Source organism: Stigmatopora argus, chromosome 4 (genome assembly GCF_051989625.1).
Source record: "Stigmatopora argus isolate UIUO_Sarg chromosome 4, RoL_Sarg_1.0, whole genome shotgun sequence".
Lineage (NCBI taxonomy): Eukaryota > Metazoa > Chordata > Actinopteri > Syngnathiformes > Syngnathidae > Stigmatopora > Stigmatopora argus.
Window position 1 is genome coordinate 8,523,324 of NC_135390.1, and position 18,184 is coordinate 8,541,507.

Consider the following 18,184-nt stretch of genomic DNA (forward strand, 5'->3'; position numbering starts at 1 on the left):
TTACATTTTACTTTGTATTGTGTTGGTACTGTAGTTTGGACCAATTGGTAGACACATGGGTTTTACCATGTTGCAATGGAAGATTACTGCTTCAAGTCGAATAATCCCTAAACACATTTTGGCTTCAACAACACAGACGCCTTGCTGAATTCAACAGGTGTTTGGACGGCTGCACAGGAAGCAAGAGTGTGGAAATAGTTTACCAAAAACTTAATTGGCATTACATTGACTTGCAAAATATGCAAATCCATTTGCAACAAAAATGTCTGCATGCCCATCTGAAATGCCAACCAATAACCTTGAGTGATAAACAATCTGAATCCTCGTGCCAGCTGTCGACTTATTCACTGAATGTCCGACTGTTACACTAAAAATATGGACAATCACACTGTCTATTTTGTCAGTGGCTGATAAACAACCTATTTTTAGGATAAGGAACATTTAATGTGGCTTATAAAAAACAAAAACAAATAGAATAATTTCTCTACATCATTTCATTATCATCCTCCTTACACTTTCCCCACCCTCGACTGCACTCTAACCAATCAGAAATCACAGACTTCTTTGTTATCTTTTGGACTGTCTCACATTATTGCGAAACATTCCCTTCTAATTTGTTGAATTGGGTGTCTACTTATCCTTCAGTTTCCTTATTCTAATCCACACACTATGATGACAGCGTCATTAAGCGACATCAGCTTTTACGAAGTGTACGATATACAAATGTGATGTTAGTGTGCCGAACAAAAAAAACTATGGCACTTCTCAGTTATTTGTTCAGTTTTTGTTTTTTAGTTTGGCAGTTGATGTCAAGAGGATTCGTTATTGAACCACCCAATAAGGGCAAGAATACGAAAAAGAAAAAAAACATACGCACATTAGTAGAAAACTTTGTTACAAGGATAACCGTTATTCTCTTTCACTATCATCTTGTTTTCTTCTTAGACCTGCACAGGATGAATGAAGGATGATTAGCTTTTGCTGCTCCACAGAGCGTCATGGTCCAGCGACAGCAACAAAGGGGTGAGTCGCAAGCCCTCTCTAAGTAACGCAAGATGAGACTGGCAGGTTTATTGGCGAAAAACATGAAGAGGAACCCTACTTAATACATCAATAATCAGCGTTTCAATTAGCGTCATTGTGAATTGTATTCTAAGTCATTTTTAAACATGTTTTGCATGGTACTTAAAAAAAACAATGCAACTGGCTGAATGATTTTGACTCACTTCCATCAGATTATCGCCAGTTTTAAAACTGTTTAGTAATCAATCCCTCATTACATTTTATTGATTTTCCTTATTCAAGTGATTTAATCTTTCTAAACATTCAAAGACTACTTTTCAGTGCAAAAAACGTAGTGAAAGAAGCATTTTATGTGTTATTAATTTCATCAGCATTCACTTTTTTTTTAAGACATCCAAGAAGATAAGGCAATGTCATTACCCGGTATATCACAGTTTTGAGATGATGGGTAAAGTCTTGAATCACAAATTGAACTGACCAGAGTCAGCAACCAATGAAGTTTCCAAACTATGCAGGGTTATTGTCCCAGAAAGTCGGGAAATACGACTCATTTGTTTGACTATCTCTGTTTTCTATCGATTTAAGTACAACAGTAGCAAGCAGCGTCAGATGATAGTGGGAACGTACTCAGCAGGAGTGTTTTATGACAAAACTTGGAAGCATTAAATATACACAAAGGGTGCTGTGGAGTATCATTTTACCAAAGGCATGTTACAACTAAGTACAGTTGAGTATTCTGGATGTAAACGTGTGAGTATTTTACCGTTAGTGTACTTTTTTTCATAGTTGGACCAATTGCTCTTTAGATATGAAACCGAACATTTCAAATGAGCAGTATGAAGTCTTTCTGACTTATATTTGTGATACAAATCTCAGCCATGTGGCCTAGCACTATGACTGACCGATCCTTTTCGACCAAAAAAAACGGAATGGACTACACTTTAGACTGGATGGCAATCAATCACAGGCAATTCTGACCTTTTTTTACGCTGCAGGCAAACTTGATTCATTGATTAAATCATATATACATGTGCCCCTGTCTGCACTGTGTTATTTAACATGCTGTAAGACTTTGGATAGCCTCGAAAAAGCTGCATTTGAAAGTAAAATTATTTGGTTCTTTTACACGTTATTATTGTGGGTCCTAAACTGTGTTGGCACTGTGCCAAAAGGTCGTGTCAGTTTTTTATGTTGTCTTTTGGGTGGGGGTATCCCATTGGTTCGGCATGCACCTGACAAATTGGACTTTGGACGACTTCATAAAATCCAACAGAATAAGATGGAGACGAGAAAAATCTATTTTTAGGCTGGTACTCTGAACAAGGCATTTATTGTGGTGGTTTTCATATTTTTATTTTTTATTCATTTGTTTTTACCATGACTGTCACAGTCATACTTCAAGCATGTGAATGATAAAAACAAATCCCTAAATCCCAGGAGACCAGAACACCACACACATGCCTAAGCCAAGGCACCAAGGGGTGTGGTTCTTTTCTCTAACAGTGAAAGAGAGGGGCTGGACACCGCTATAGATAGGGGCAGACAAAACATATGTGCACTCACAGCCACCATAGTAGAATGTCCGGGTAGCACCTTGAAGGAATGTTTGTGTCAAACCGAAATAAAGGGCCTTAACTTTGTAGAAATAAAAAAACTCATTAAATTAAACATCACTAAATGCCTTAATTTGTGATATTTCTTTTTTTATCAAGACAAAGTTGCATCCTTAAACTTTACACCTTTCACCAGTAGAACAAAATCCAGTTTTTTTCTGAAAATTAAATAGTGCTGTTTTTTTGTTGTTGCAAGCATTAAAAATCTACATAAGAAAAGGATTCCAATTGCTCCGTCTTGTTTATTTTGCACTTTAAAAAAACGATGATAGAATGTGAAATGTTGTTATCAAGTTATTTGTTTTACAAATGAACAGGCTGGCTCTTTTACATTCATTTTGTGGTTTTTGGATTACACCTGAATTGATGCCTGTAAAATTTGTACCTACAGCTACAATAAAGTAACCCGAACCTTTGACAATAAACCGTGCTAAATCTGGATTCCCTCTAAAGGACAATAATCGCCAGCCAGGTGTGACATTTGAAAGAGGTCTCGTTGTAATCCAGCGTGTGGAGCAGGAAACAGATTTTAGAAACCGAAGTTCTCTGGGGGACGTGCAAGAATTCCATTTGACCCGGAGGGATTATGTCAATTGAGAACTATGGGCTGATATGGGAAACAATAAAAGACAATGCTGTTGACTTTGCAAGGTTAAAAAAAATAGAAATGAAGTGGTTCTATAATCCACCAGGCCATATACTAAAGATCTAGAGACTTCGGCAGATGTTGAAGCATTGAACAAATACAATGAATAATACCCCATCTGCAGAACAATGTGAACATGCTAGATATCAAATGTTCTCTTACTGGTGATTTAAAACAACAGCCCCGATGCAGTTCACCTAGTTTCAATGAATCCTGTGTTATTGCAGTGCCAGACAAGGCTGAGTTCTTGCATCTATACTGCATTAGTCGTTGCCATGGTAAATGTCTTCCATCGGTTCAAGAGAGGCGAGATTCACCGCATAGGCTTCTCGCAGTAGAAGAAGCTGTGGGTCTCATGTAGAGAATGAACTGAAAAACAGTAATACAATTAATGATCATTAATAAAAATAAAATAATAACAATATTAATAAAAATACAATTAAGAATTTTGTGATGCAAACACACTGACAAAATGAGGTAAACTGAGTTTATTTTGTCCTCCATATGCTACAAAGCAAAAGCACCTTACAGGTTTTTAGATTTAAATATATTCATTGTCGCAAATTTTATGATGACTGTTAATAATCAGAGTCTTCAGTGGGAAAATGTGGTGGTCCCTTTAAGCTACCAAACAGCTCCCTGATATTTCATTACGATGTCATGTTCAACTCCACATGGAGTGATATTAGAGTTTAGCGGTTTAACGCCTCTAAAAGTCATTCATCTGATGGATTATGGTCAATAGATGCTTATTAAAGTCAGTCACATCTAAATTTAGAGACCATTTTCATCACTTTTACAACGAACACCCTGCAGATGACTTATTATTCTGCTCATCACTATGACGTCATCTCATCTTGCTCACACACAGCATTTTTAGTCCCAAACATTTAAAATGATATTGTGCATTTCATAACCATGTTATAAGAAATTGCTTATTTTATTAATTAAACTTTGATGATTATACTTTTACATACTGCCCTGTGGAAACAACCTCATAACTTACATAACTTACTAACAGAATCACAGAGATTTAATATAAGAACAATGTCCAAAAGTCTTGAAAGCTTTGAAATATATAACAATTCTTAATTTTAAATGACATAGCCAATAATAATTTGTTTTATTGTAATGTTCATGTTTTTTTTAATTGTGGCATTAAGGATATGCTTGTTAATACATTTAAATTACACACTATATAAACAATAAAATATGTGACACTGATAAAACATTTTCTGTGTAAAAAATACATACATGGAACAAATGACAAAGCTTTACATGTTGAAAAAAAAAAATAATTATCAGTTCATATGACAATCCCTGTCAAATTTAAAGATTAAGACTGACATTGTTGAATTCCATTTATCTCAAATGATCATGCCACAGCGTAAAACATCATAATGTTTGTCTCTCTATATCTTACGGTCCATTCAATAAATTCATAAACGTAACTATACTCCAAAAACTGAGACAGACACAGGGCTTATTTCAATATTGCATGAACTGAAGTCTATCATGAGCAAATCAATTGTATTTTTTATTCACTTAAAGAATGGCTTGGACCGAGAAGATATCGAAATCCTTCCTCTTACGTGCTAAATCTGTTTCTGACTCATTACGCTTGTGGAGTCTTTTCTTGTAAAAAATATATTTGGAATTGTCCTTTAAACTTGCTCCAAAGCAGCTTATAGGCAACAATATTGAGTTGGCCCACAGACGACCCCTACCATGACTGATCCTTGTTGTGTGTGTGTGTGTGTGTGTGTGTGTCTGTGCGTGCATGTGTGGGGGCACGCATGTTCTGTGGCTCACGAGAGGGGAAAATGCATGACAGAAGGTAAAAAAAAATACCAAACTAGACATGAGACCGAAGTGGTGTGGAAGCTAAACCCAGTTAAAAAGATGTAAGTTCTTTGTCACACACACACACACACATGATGACAATGACACATTTTCTGTTTACATAGACACTAGCATGAATAGCAGCCATTAAGCTCGGGCCTCAATGAAAGCTATCGAGACTGAATGAGTCTGATAAATGCAATGGTGACAAGAGCAGCCTTCTTTTAAATGTTAAAAGGTCATTTAGGTCATCCCAGTGTCTGTGGTGGTTGACACTGAAATGAGACACTATGGAGTCAAGGGCAAAAAAAAAAATACAAATAGGAGGACAACCTAATACAAATGGTGGAATATAATACCCCAAATATTGGGCTATAGTAACCCAGTCAAATTTGTTGTATACCTTCACAACACATTAAAATAAAAATGACACTTCCAGTATATATTGCTTCTATTTTATATTGAATATCCAGTATTATCGTCACTTTAAAATGAAACGCAATAATCCTTGAGACCTAATATGGCACACATGTATCTACAAAATACGGAAAAGTCCAAAAATATGTATCCATATTGCATCCAAAATCACAATAATCAATCCAAATACCTAGAAAAAATAATTAAATTTGATGACAATGACTACTGCTTATCTACTTTTGTACCTCCGGATGCCTTTTAGTATATTAAACACAAAATCTTAGCCTCTAAAATTAATTCAAAGGAAAAATGTGGCAGCAAATTCAGCTATAAAACATTAAGGCCTTAAAGCAGAGTCACATAGCTGAAGTCGATCTGGTTCACATACTATACCTGCCTTATTGTTAGGTAAGGTTGCAAAGGTGTTTAAAAAAAGACCAGACATACCTTTTACAAAGATATGAGATTACACGTGTTACCGGTATCTATTGAGATGAGAAACGGGTAGTGTGATAAAGCGTGAATCTAAAATCTTATGAAGCATCTGTTGTTTTTGATTTAGGGCTCTTTAATAGTCTGATCAAAATCTCAAGGATATTTTTTTCATCAGGTTTCCAATCAATATGAGACTCTTTTGGTTTTCAAATATTTAATATTGTACTCATTTGACCTTGCAGTGGTCTTTTTTATTTTTTAAACTAAAAAATTAAAGTGCATTCTTTTACCTTGCTTGGACAATGATACATATTCTAAACTGGCAATATACGGGTATGTTTTCAATGAAAGATTGAATAACACCTACATGGCTGACGTTCAGAACTCCATACCTTATTATTTAAGAAATCAAACTGTACTGTTTGAACGTTATTCAACTTGATTATTTTTAACTATTATTAAAGCTTGAAGTGAAAACTGCTTGCAAGGTCAAATTGCAGACAAAAATATGGTGTCTTCAATTTATAAGAATAACCACATTTGAATTTTTTTAATTCAAGGCCAATTTAAAGTCTTTAAAGTATTGTAGATACTGCATTTAAAGTACACAATAATCTTAAATTGTTGTGGTGCAACCTTGCTCTGTGAAAATAACGGATTAAAATATAACTATGTCTCTTAGCAAAATTGTTTTAGTGTTATTTGATTTAAAATGGTAATACAATCCATTTACTACAATGTAATAGTGCGTTTTATTTAGTTTTGCATGACGTCCAAAGCCAAGACTCAGATAACATTCTTTAAAAAACAGAGATGATATTGCATTTTGGCCAAAATACAGATTATAAATCTGAATCCAATTTGATTTAATAACATGCACATTATATAATAGCACCATTGAACATTAAACATGTAATGTATGCTTAAAATATGGTGCCTGATTGTGCCTCCATTCATGCTTTGATGAATAAGATTACGCAACGGTTTGGCAGAAATGCAGTGAGAAAAAAAATCTGTATTGTATGAAAATTGGAAGAGACAGAGGTGACAAAGGCTTGTAAACAACGGTTCTGGTTGCCACTTTGACTGTGTGTCTCATACACTGCTCTTTTAATCCATTTAAGACACAACAGACAACAGGCCGAGTGAGGTTGGGGCTTAGCACCTTTCACAGCACATTCCAACCATTTTTAAAATTACAAATCCTCATTTTGCATTTCTCTTTTAGCTGTAAAATGATGACGTTCAGGAAATAAATGCTTAAAATTTGGAAAGCCAAGATTAAAGAAAACGAAAGGGGAAAAAAAGACTCGACTCAGGTTTTGTGTAATTTTTCATGGTGTCGTCTCCCTTGTTCGTTTTTTTCTCTCTCTCTCTCTCTCCATCTCTCTGTCTCCAACATTACCTTAACAAAAGCCACGCACGCTAGCAGTGTGATAGACAAAATGGCTGAATAGTGATGGAGGGGCTTGGTGTTCTCTTATATGTCGACTAATCAGGCAGCACTAACATGTGTCAACACTGCACTCGCACACTCTTCGGCAAACGGACATTGTGTCAAAGACTAAAGAGAAAAACTAACACTCCATTCACTTCTAGACAATGAATAGACTTCAAGGTTCATTATCTGCCTCAAAATCAGTAACCAAATATCACAGTGTTGTATTCAAGGAAACAACATCATGTTCGCTCTTAGTTTAAGTGTTGAAAGATTTTGATGTATGCCATATTTTCATGTGAACGGTAAAGGCTTTCAAAAAACATCTCAGTGAGAGAGAAAGGCTGGCCGCCAACTTCCTTTTGAAGCTTGCCGCAGCAGCACTGATAACCTCCATTCTGTGTCATCACCATTCTGAAAAGTGGCTTGCATCAAACCTTACTGCAACCACTTTGACTACGATATATGTACCATAAATGTGCTTTCACAATTGTATGGATGCGGCACGAAAATAGGTCGTTGGTAGCATACAAATTACACATTTAATAAATTATTCATTTATTTTGGATTTTTCACTAACACAGAGTACTGGCGAGACAGAGAGAAATGAGGGAATCAGTGATATCCTTGAGGATGGAAGCCAAGTATGTGCAAAGCAAAAAAAAAGAAAAAGAAACGAAGCAAGTGAGGCAGAGAAGTGACTATAGCAGTTGCTAATCCTCTAAGTGTGTGTGCATGTTTGAGTGTGTGTCAGGAAATGTCACCAAATACAACCTGAAATGAAAATCTAAATGCATCCGTATCGCAATTATTCCAGCAATATTGAAGTAGGTATTTGTGAATGAATTTATTCTATGGGTTTTTTCTGCAGGGCTTGAAGCACATCGTTGTGCGGCATTACAAAGTATGAGCTTCAGTGTGTAAGGTTTAGATCATTGCTATTTAAGATGGCGTCTCATTGACATTTTTAAAAGCTATTATACAGTGGCCTCACTAGTCCTGCTGAATAATTGGGAAGGTGACATTTTGAATACACAAAAATAATCAAAAATTTTAATGAGATGTGATTTCCTACATACTATTTATTGATCTTTTATTGGAATGTTCACAGAAAGCTAAAATTGCCCACTCATGTGTTGACATGTCCAAAGATTTTATATTTATAAAACATAGCACATATAGTTGTGAGTGAGTACCACCTCCTGTGATACATCAGTGCTCATGCCGAGAGACAATGATGAAGTAGGACCTAATAGCAAAGCTGAAATGCTGTTGTCAGAAAGAAATATTGCCACAATGCCTGGCACAAACAAAAATGACAAAGCAGCTTCTGTCTCGGAAAGCCACCCGCTAAAATCATATTTCTCCTCCTCCATCTTAGAGCTGGCAGGTCGACAGGCAGACAAAGAGACGCTGCAGCAGCGTGAAAATATATTGACGTAGCTTGATTCTCTTTGGCTCAAGTCTAGTGTGTGTGTGTGTGTGTGTGTGTATGTGTGTGTCAGGGTTTTACAGCTCGAGGATGATACCCAAAATTCTGACAATTTTCAGGTATAGTTCATATATATAATATTCTAGGTTGCTGCAAGTTGTAAATTAACATCCCCTTTCATCTACTGTCCTAATATTGTATGTTTTCTTTCACATTTTGCATATAGTGGTTGAGATCTATGTATACACCACAGAATGCTACTATGGAGAAGCTAGCCGAAATAATGTGAATTTATATGGAATCAGTGTTTGCGCCTCAACTCTCATCATGCCACCCGCCCCTAATCGCTGCACATCACCCAATCCTCTTCTACTATACTGATACTAATACATCACAAGAGATTGTGGTAATGTGAGCTCGCAAATCATGTTAAGAGCTAAAACTTGGTTGGGTATGTTGCCCAATTTAAAAAAAGGATGTTCCAAAGTAGACATTTAGCTTCTTATTGGTGATCTATGACTGTTTTCATTGCAATATACTAAAGTACATGCTGGATGCAGCAGGGTTTTTTGTTGTACATTTTTTGGCATTGCAGACAAAATGGCTACCAAGACTTGGATAAATGTAATTCCTGTACCAATGTTGAACTATTTTCCTTCTAACACAGTATTAACACTTTATTGGGTTTTAACTTATAACACACCCATGCACTAGGTACAAGGTCAAATTGCTGTGGATACTCTCACCTATTTGAGGACACTTCTTCCAGGATGTCCACAGCCTGTATTTGAAATCATTAAAAATATATCAAATAATCCACTCACACCCTGTGTGATAAGGGTAAAAAAAAGAAAACGTTTGAACATATTCTAGAAAATATGAAAAATCTAAATTTTGTGCAAAATAATATAAAAACTATGATGCTGAACGCGAAAGAGGAGGTGATGTGACGAGACATGCTAGCACTACCCTGGTCAACTTTCAACTTTGGGAACAGGAGCAACAGATGAAGTGGTGGTTTATTCTGGAGGGTATTAAAGTAAGGGACACCCCAAAATCTCCCCTGCTGTGTGTATGGGTTTGTTTGTGTGTGAGAGTGTGACAGCAGGGAGCAGCTCAGCGCAGGACGCGGCACGCAGCAAGGGGCCATTAGACATGGTGGGGTGACCCACTTAAAAGGCTACAGCACACACACACTCAAACGCACAAAGCATGAAACTTTTCTTTCTTGCAACCAATGTGCCATGATAACCATAAAGCGGTTCTTCTTAAGTATACTGGGTTTAGAGTGGCCTTAGTCACATAGTTTTCACAGTGTCAGATTTGGTGGGCAACTGTTGCTCCAGTGGGCCTCAATAAACACAAAAGTCTAACAAACTCTTTTCTCATGATGAAGCACATTATTCTTGCATAATCGTCACATTAAAACAATTCTTCTTTAATACTGGGATGTTTTGTTTTACCAGGGCCCTGTTTACGTGGGAATCTAGTCAGCTGTTACGTTCTGTGTAGGAAGAAAAATGAAATTTCAAGTAATTTTTTTTTTTTCTTGAGTGCAACGATTTTTTTTTTAAATTGTCACTTGTAAGTATTTTTCCTGCATCGTGACATGCTCACATTGCTGTGGAAACACTCCAGAATCACATCAGTAAATACATTACTTGCCATTTACTTAACATGCCCTACTTAACATTTTTAAATGGAAGGGTTGATCAAAAGCCCATTGATCAATCCTGGGCTGGATTTGAGTTGAACAAAAACCAGCCCTCACAGCAGCTCTTGAGGACCGCCTTGGAACCCCCGGATTTATCAATTGTTAAGAACAGGGGCTGTGCTCCTAATCGGTTGGAATATAAACCTGCATTCACTGCTTTTCTTTTTGAAATAGTTTGGACACCCCAGGTTTAGTACAATGCTAAGTTATTTTTTTTCATAAAACATCTAATAAATGTTTGGGACAATAATTTTTGAAGCTTTGTAGGTGTAATTCTTTCCCGGTTTTGCAAGCAATAGTCTGGGCTCTCTGTTGTGGAATTTTATTCTTTGTAGTATCTCTCTTTGAATTTTTTTTGGTGTGAAATAAGCAGGGTATCCATGAAAAAGTCATTCATTGGATGGCAGCATATACCTCTCTAAAATCTTTTTGTATCTTTCAGCATTAATATGGCCTTTAGAGGTGTGTAAGTTACCCACAACATTGCCACTAACACTACCAGAGAAGGCAGGGCACAAGGTCATTCGCCTTGTGCTGTAATTGTTCATTATAAGTGCAAATGGTTGGCTGTCTCTCTGTGTGCCTACGGCTGATTGGCGACCAGTCTTGGGTGTAGTCTGCCTTTCGCCCGAAGGATGTGCGGCACAGAAGATGAATAAAAGGGCACAAGGTCCATAATTTCCCAAAAATATTTGAAATCTGGGCTCGTCAGACCGTAGATTACTTTTCCATTTTGTATCAGTCTATCTTAGCTGAGTTCGGCCCAGAGATGCTGGTGGCATTTCTGGCTGTTGTTGATAAATGGGTTTTGCTTTAAGGAAGTGGAGTTTTAAGTAGCACTTACGGATGTATTTACTGACATTGGTTTTCTGAAATGTTTCTGAGCCCCTGTGGTGATAATATTTTTCACATTGATGTTGGTTTTTGATATAGTGCCAACTTATAGGTCAAAGGTCAATGTTGCTTTTTCTGCCTTCTTGCTTAAATGACGTGATTTATCGAGATTCTCTGAATCTTTTTGAGGAGTTTATAGACCATGGATGATGACATCTCTAAATTCCTTGAAGTTTTATGTTGAGGAACATTGTCAATTAACTGTTCAACCATTTTCTCTCGTATTCATTCACAAAGAATTTTGTCCCATTTTTGTTTGTGAATCAACCATGGCAACCACCTTTTCCCAATTTGCCTGTTCACCGGTAGGATGTTCCAAACAGGTGTTTGAAGACCCTTCCTTAACTTGTTCTGTCTTTTTGACACCTGTCCTAGCTTTTCTGTGTAGCATCCAATGATTCTAAGATCCAGGGTTCAATACCTGGCTCAGCCGTTTTGCATGAGGGTGTGGTTGTTCTTCTCGTTTTCTCCCACATACCCAAAATATCCGTAGCAGGATAATTGGAAATTCCAAATTATCTGTAGATGTAATTGTGTGATATGTTGTAAGCAGTTACAGTGTACCTGGCCCGTGTGCGGTTGATTGGTCGCCGGTCTTTTGGTCGCCGCTCTTTTGGTCGCCGGTCTTTTGGTCGCGGTCTTTAGGTCGCCCGGAAGTTTGGTCGCCGGTCTTTTTGGTCGCCGGTCTTTTTTGTCGCCGGTCTTTTGGTCGCGGTTTGGTCGCCCAAATAATCGGCTGTTTGCTTTGTTTCTTTTTAATAAATTGACAGTAGATGGCAGCAGCCGATCATTTGGTCGACCAAACCGCGACCAAAAGACCGGTGAAAAAAAAGACCGGCGACCAAACTTCCGGGCGACCTAAAGACTGCGACCAAAAGACCGGCAAGCAATCGACCGTGTACCGTAACCAGTTTACAGTGTACCATCTGGCCATAGCTAGGTATAGGTAAGCTACAGCACCCCACGATTATCATGCAGTTTAAGTGCTATGGGAAAAGAATTAATAGGTTAATCAATTAATGTTTAACCTCATGAACCTTTATTTCATTAGAACACATTTCATTGGGTAAAAATGCTTAATGTTTTGTTATAATGCACACTTCATTCCTTAACTCCAGTTTATTGTATTTATTATGCCCTTTAGATTAGTTTCTTATTACATTTGCACAATTTCTAATTACTATTTGTTGGAGGAAGTCAAATGAACATCAGGTTCTCAAGTAACTCCACAACAATGTCGGCTTCTACAATAAATCTTCAGCCATGTGTTTTTTTTCCACTGAGATAATTACTATTTGGCTACACCGCTCCACTTGCTCACAGCAGACAGATTGTTGAGTTGGTGAGTTGGCCTGCAGTTCTAAAACTCTCCTCCTTTCATTATTCTTATCTGCCCATATCTCCCTCTGCTACCCCCACCACACACACATATGCATACACTGCCAGAGGGATTTGCAGCAGCTAGGCGGCAAGCGCATGTGTGTGTATGTGTATGTGTGGTGTATGCTCACAGCAGGGAGTTGCCAATTACAGCAGTGATTAAAACTCAGCAGTGTGGAAAGAGAGGCTGAGAGAATGGGAGCGAGAGGCTGGTGGAAAGAACAAGGAAGAAAACATGTGTACTGACAGATAGAGATACAATGCAATGTGTTTCTCCACATGCAGGCTTCTCCATAATAGCAACAGAATAGTGGTTGTTATGATATTTGTGGACAGCCTGGGGAAAACATGTCAGGAAATGGGATTTGGCAATTTTCAGTGTGATGCCTGAGTGCGATCTGTGCAAATGTGTGGGCATTTTTGTCAAAAAAGGCCATCATCATTATAGAAAGTAGGATAATATCCATCATTTAAGCAAAGTGCATGTCTTCAGAGAGTAAATACAAGCAGGACAAAGTTTGGAAAGAAAATCATACTCTTTGTAATTTATGCACATAACCTGACTAATATAATTACGGGTAATTACCCTCATCGGTATTAGATTCATTGAGATAGACTTTTGGCATTTCTGTACCTGAGTTAGGTTTATGAAAACTGTTGTCTGAGAAATAATACACCAAAGTCTAAAACCAGATTGATATCCAATGACCTTTGATACACAGTTCCTCTTGCATCGCCTCGCCTAAACTCTATCGACATTTAATTCCTAGCGAATCATATCTGAAATACCAGAGCCTCGGGATGTAATCTTGTTGATGGTTCAGTGGCTTGTAGAATGAACATTATCCTTACTATTTCCACAGGAACCCAGAAGCACAAAGCTTCCAATACATCTGCTAAATTTACAGTTATCATTGGGATGGAGATAACCACTTTTTATTTCCTTAACATTTATTTCATTTTTTTTTTTTTCATCGTCCAGAGAATATAAGATAATATCCAACACACAGTATATGTAAAGTAAAACCCATGTAAATGTAAAATTAATTTTAAAATATTGTGACAGTTACTGGTAGGTTGCGGTGATATGATCTCATCAAACGTCACAAAAATATCACTACATATACAGGCACATTAGAAAAAAATGAGGCAGATCATATCCCTGTGTGTATTTAGTAAGGATGCACCAAAAATATTCAATGGAGAATTTATGTTTGTGTCCGGAAAACACATAATGAGTAAAGAAATGGCCAAAGAAATGACAAGACCTTTCCCAGTATGCTCCTTGAAGTATGCACATCACTCAAAAGGTGTAAAATTATTATTGAATAATTGAAAAAACATTAAGCAATTTAAAATAGTACATTAGCTTTGACTTGCTGGTTAGGCATGTAGAATATGAACACACCTCGATGAATTTGGCTGCTTATTGGAGCCAAAGTCCCAGACAACCGTCATTTTGGCTATATTATTCGATAACATTCAATGACGCTGTAGCCTTCGGTTCAACTCCCAAATCTTTACCCGATTTGTCTAGTGATGCTATAAATATATGGTTAGGATTAACCCGATAAATATGAGCGGGATTGTCTTTGCTCGCTGTCTGTTCCTTGAAGGCGTAGAGACGTCACTTGCTACAACGTTCTTTTACATCTTGGTGTTACTTGTTAGATGCTACTGTAAACATTAACATTTTAAACTAATAGTTTTAAGCTCTTATGTTATATTTTACTTTTGAGGGTAAACACTAAATTTATACCTATTTTCACGACTATAAGGCGCACCGCATTATAAGGCGCACTCTCAATGAATGACACTTTTTTTTTTCCATATATGGGTCATTTTCACATAATTCAGCAAATAACGGTAAAGACACTTTCAGAAAATGAATAATTTACAAAATGCAATTCAAGCATTCTGATTATCTCTAATTAGCAACACTAGCACTGCCTGGAAATATCTTAGCTGGAACTTTAATGAAAACATAATTAATTAAAATTTAAAAAATATGGGTGAATATTTGGAATCTTTCCTTGTGCCTTTCTTTTCTGATATCGTTCCCTTTCTTTCTCTAAATATTTGTGATAGGCTCCAGGGTCATTTTTAATCTTCTCCCTGCATTTGCGCATCGCTGCAGCATTAGATTTTTTCGCAGGTGGCTTACCGCCTTTTTTCTTAAATGGATTCATGTTCTGGAAATTTTACAAATCAAAGCAGGAATTAGTATACACATAAACATAGCATAACATGTTAGCGTCATCTCTACATATCTGTTGTATATTTAAAAATATGTATTTCATCTCTACATATCTATTGTATACACCTTTTAATAACGGTAAAGACAAAATTTATTAACGGTAAAGACACAACATTCCACCTCAGCCTTTGACATTGGTAGATGGTATTTCTTGGCACTCAGTAAATGATAGTGTTCTGCATGCATACACCATGCCCAGTTCATTAAAAAGCAAAGTAATTATGTTCACCAAGTTTTTAGGACATCGGTAAAGACATGGAATTGTTACGACATTTCACAGGTATGGTCCTTACCTTGGTTTTAGTTTCATTCTCATGGCTTCTGCTTAGCTGGCGTTGACAATATGGCTGACAACATCCTGGTACTTCTCCCACACCAGCCACCTGGTGTATTTACTGTGAATTTTTTGGTGTATTTCTCATGTGATAACGGTAAAGACACACTAACTGATATGAAAGGTACATCAGTAAAACTGTTTGCAGTTGCAATTCTTTTGCATTTTTCTCAAAGACAACTTGAGTGAAAATACTATTGAAACAAATCTAAACAACACATTCTAAATAGAGACAAACAAATAAATCATAACCCGACTTTTCATTCCTATAAACTGTGACACTAGATTCTGGACATCTAACGGAGTGGACAAATTCAACATAAACTGGCTCTCAATGTATTTGTGTCTCAAATAGATTTCTCTTAAAATTGGTGCCAAATGTAGTATAATATGTGGCAAACAAAGCAGTAGTAATTAATTTTTATAACTTTGTAACACATAAAGGGAAAGTCCAGGGCCATATCTTTACCGTTATTTGCTGAATTATGTGAAAATGACCCATATAAAGCACACTGGTTTATAAGGCGCCCTGTCTATTTTGGAGAAAATTTAAGACTTTTAAGTGTGCCTTATAGTCGGGAAAATACGGTACATATTTTTTTAAACTAATTTTTGTTTCAGGTGTGAGCTCGAGGGTTCAATCCCTAGTGCTTTCCAACCTTCCTGTGTGGAATTTGCATGTTCTCCCCGAGCCTCTGTGGGTTTTTGTGGGTACTCTTATTTCCTCCTACATCCTATCAACATCCACGATAGGCTGGTTGATAAGTCCAAATTGGCCTTAGGCATGAGCGTTAGCGGGAAGGGTTGTTTGTCTCATTTCTGGGTACTTCATTTATCTACCACATTCCAAAATCATGCATGGTAGGCTGTCTGATAACTCTAAATTGTCCTTAGGCATGAGTGTGAGCGTGAATGGTTGTTTGTCTCTTGACTGGAGACTCCAGTTTCCTACCATATTCCAAAAACATGGATGTAGGCTGGTTGATAACTCTAAATTGTCCCTAGGTATGACTGTGAGCCTTGTGAGGAGGATAAGCAGACCGGAAAATGAATGAATAAATAATTTTTGTTTCCATTTCAAGCTGTGTTGGTTCTCAATCGCCCTATATTTGCTCTATTTGTAAACGTTGTAAGTAAGGGAAACTTAAATATTTTGTGCAATAAAAATGTTGTTACTCTGAAATAGAAGTTACAAATATTTGTTCTAGCATTTTTATTCCCATATTGTACACAATATTGACATCGCAGTGTTTCTTTAAATGTGTTATAATTTTTTAGGCTGTACCTTTGATCAATGTAAAGGAAACAAAATTAATAGTTGCCAATAAACTAAACCAATCAGGTGCATGAAACACACGAAAGCACATCATGTATAACGGCACCTGATGTGTTGATGGGATATGTGCATAGTTCTGAGACTGCAATTTTCAGCAATTATATTGAAATGCTTGTAATTTGAAAAGGAACTCATCTACAAAATTGTTTTACTCCCTTATCAAGTAAAACTTTCTCAGTTTTATTTTCTCATGCCTTTGTACACACGTATTTGAATTGTGTGGGGATCAAAGTGGCCGTGGTTCAAAACCACAACCCTGTCATTGCATCATATCTTTACCACTGCATCTCAAGTCAACATCAACATCGCACATCTGAGGAGGTTAAAATATTTCAAACAAACAAATAGAGGATGGCTGACACTGACTGACGTCAGCAAGGATGTGTCAAGTTCTTTTATACAATGGTACGATGGTTAGAACATAAAGATGGTGTTAATTCACCTCTTACAAATTGCTCTAATGGCAGGTAGAATGATTTTACAAAACACTTTCGCTGAGATTCCTATTTTCTAAATTACCATCTTCCCTCAAATTCGACGGATAATGGAGACCAGACATCGCCGTGTTAATCGAAAAACCACGAAGTAGCATCACCCCATTATATCTACCATTCTTATATGGTTTTGCGTCTACAGTTATACCTTGAGATACGAGCTTAATGCGTTCCGGGACTGAGCTCGTATGTCGATTTACTCGTACAGTTATACACAGTTACAATTGGCGAAAGAGTCATCATCCTGCATTAAAGTGTGTGGGTTAAATAGGAAAAAAAATGTGGGAGTGCGTATACTCACCTGGAACGCTAGATTGATTGCGTAGTATATCCACTATGAATATTTTACACTAACCATATTAATCTGGGAAAGATCCAATTGGTACCTCGTTTAGGCATGGAACCTTCAAAAACTAAACGGCTGTTGATTGAACAATGACTTGTCACAGTCATCACCAACCTATTTACATCTAACCACAGTATAACATATCAGTCAAGGGGAAGAACACAACCTTTGCCGTTAAAAAAAAGCTTTTAGTGACATTCTTTGCTCCTCTTTTGATGTGGCAATCCGGTGTATATCTGACATAAAATTGACAAGATCACTTTGCACTCCGGCATTGTATTAAACCACGTAGTTGTTTGCTGCTCATGTCTGCAATCCCCATCTCTTTGCCCTGATTGGCTCGGCATCAAAAGGCGACTAATGCACATTAAACCACAGGATGACGTAGTGGTCTGCCAAAGCCCAAAACATGGTTTTGCCTCTAAAAAGCTTTTTGTGATGCTCCTTTTTTGATGAGGTAATTAAGTGTATTTGCAACAAAAGTTTGAAATGGAACGTTTCAACAAGAACTTCTTTGCACGCTGCATTTAACTACATTGTCACTTCCTGGTCACATCTTTTAACCTGATTGGCTCACTGTATG

General features: G+C 37.0%; 1 long non-coding RNA gene across 1 annotated transcript in view; it reads right to left on the bottom strand.

Moving 5' to 3' along the window:
* LOC144073533 (uncharacterized) overlaps positions 1-18,184 on the bottom strand; it is a 29,724-nt gene that overhangs the window by 1,246 nt on the left and 10,294 nt on the right. Inside the window, exon 2 of the long non-coding RNA XR_013300091.1 lies at positions 3,445-3,651. This is a non-coding gene — a long non-coding RNA (uncharacterized LOC144073533). The remainder of the gene's footprint in view (positions 1-3,444; positions 3,652-18,184) is intronic.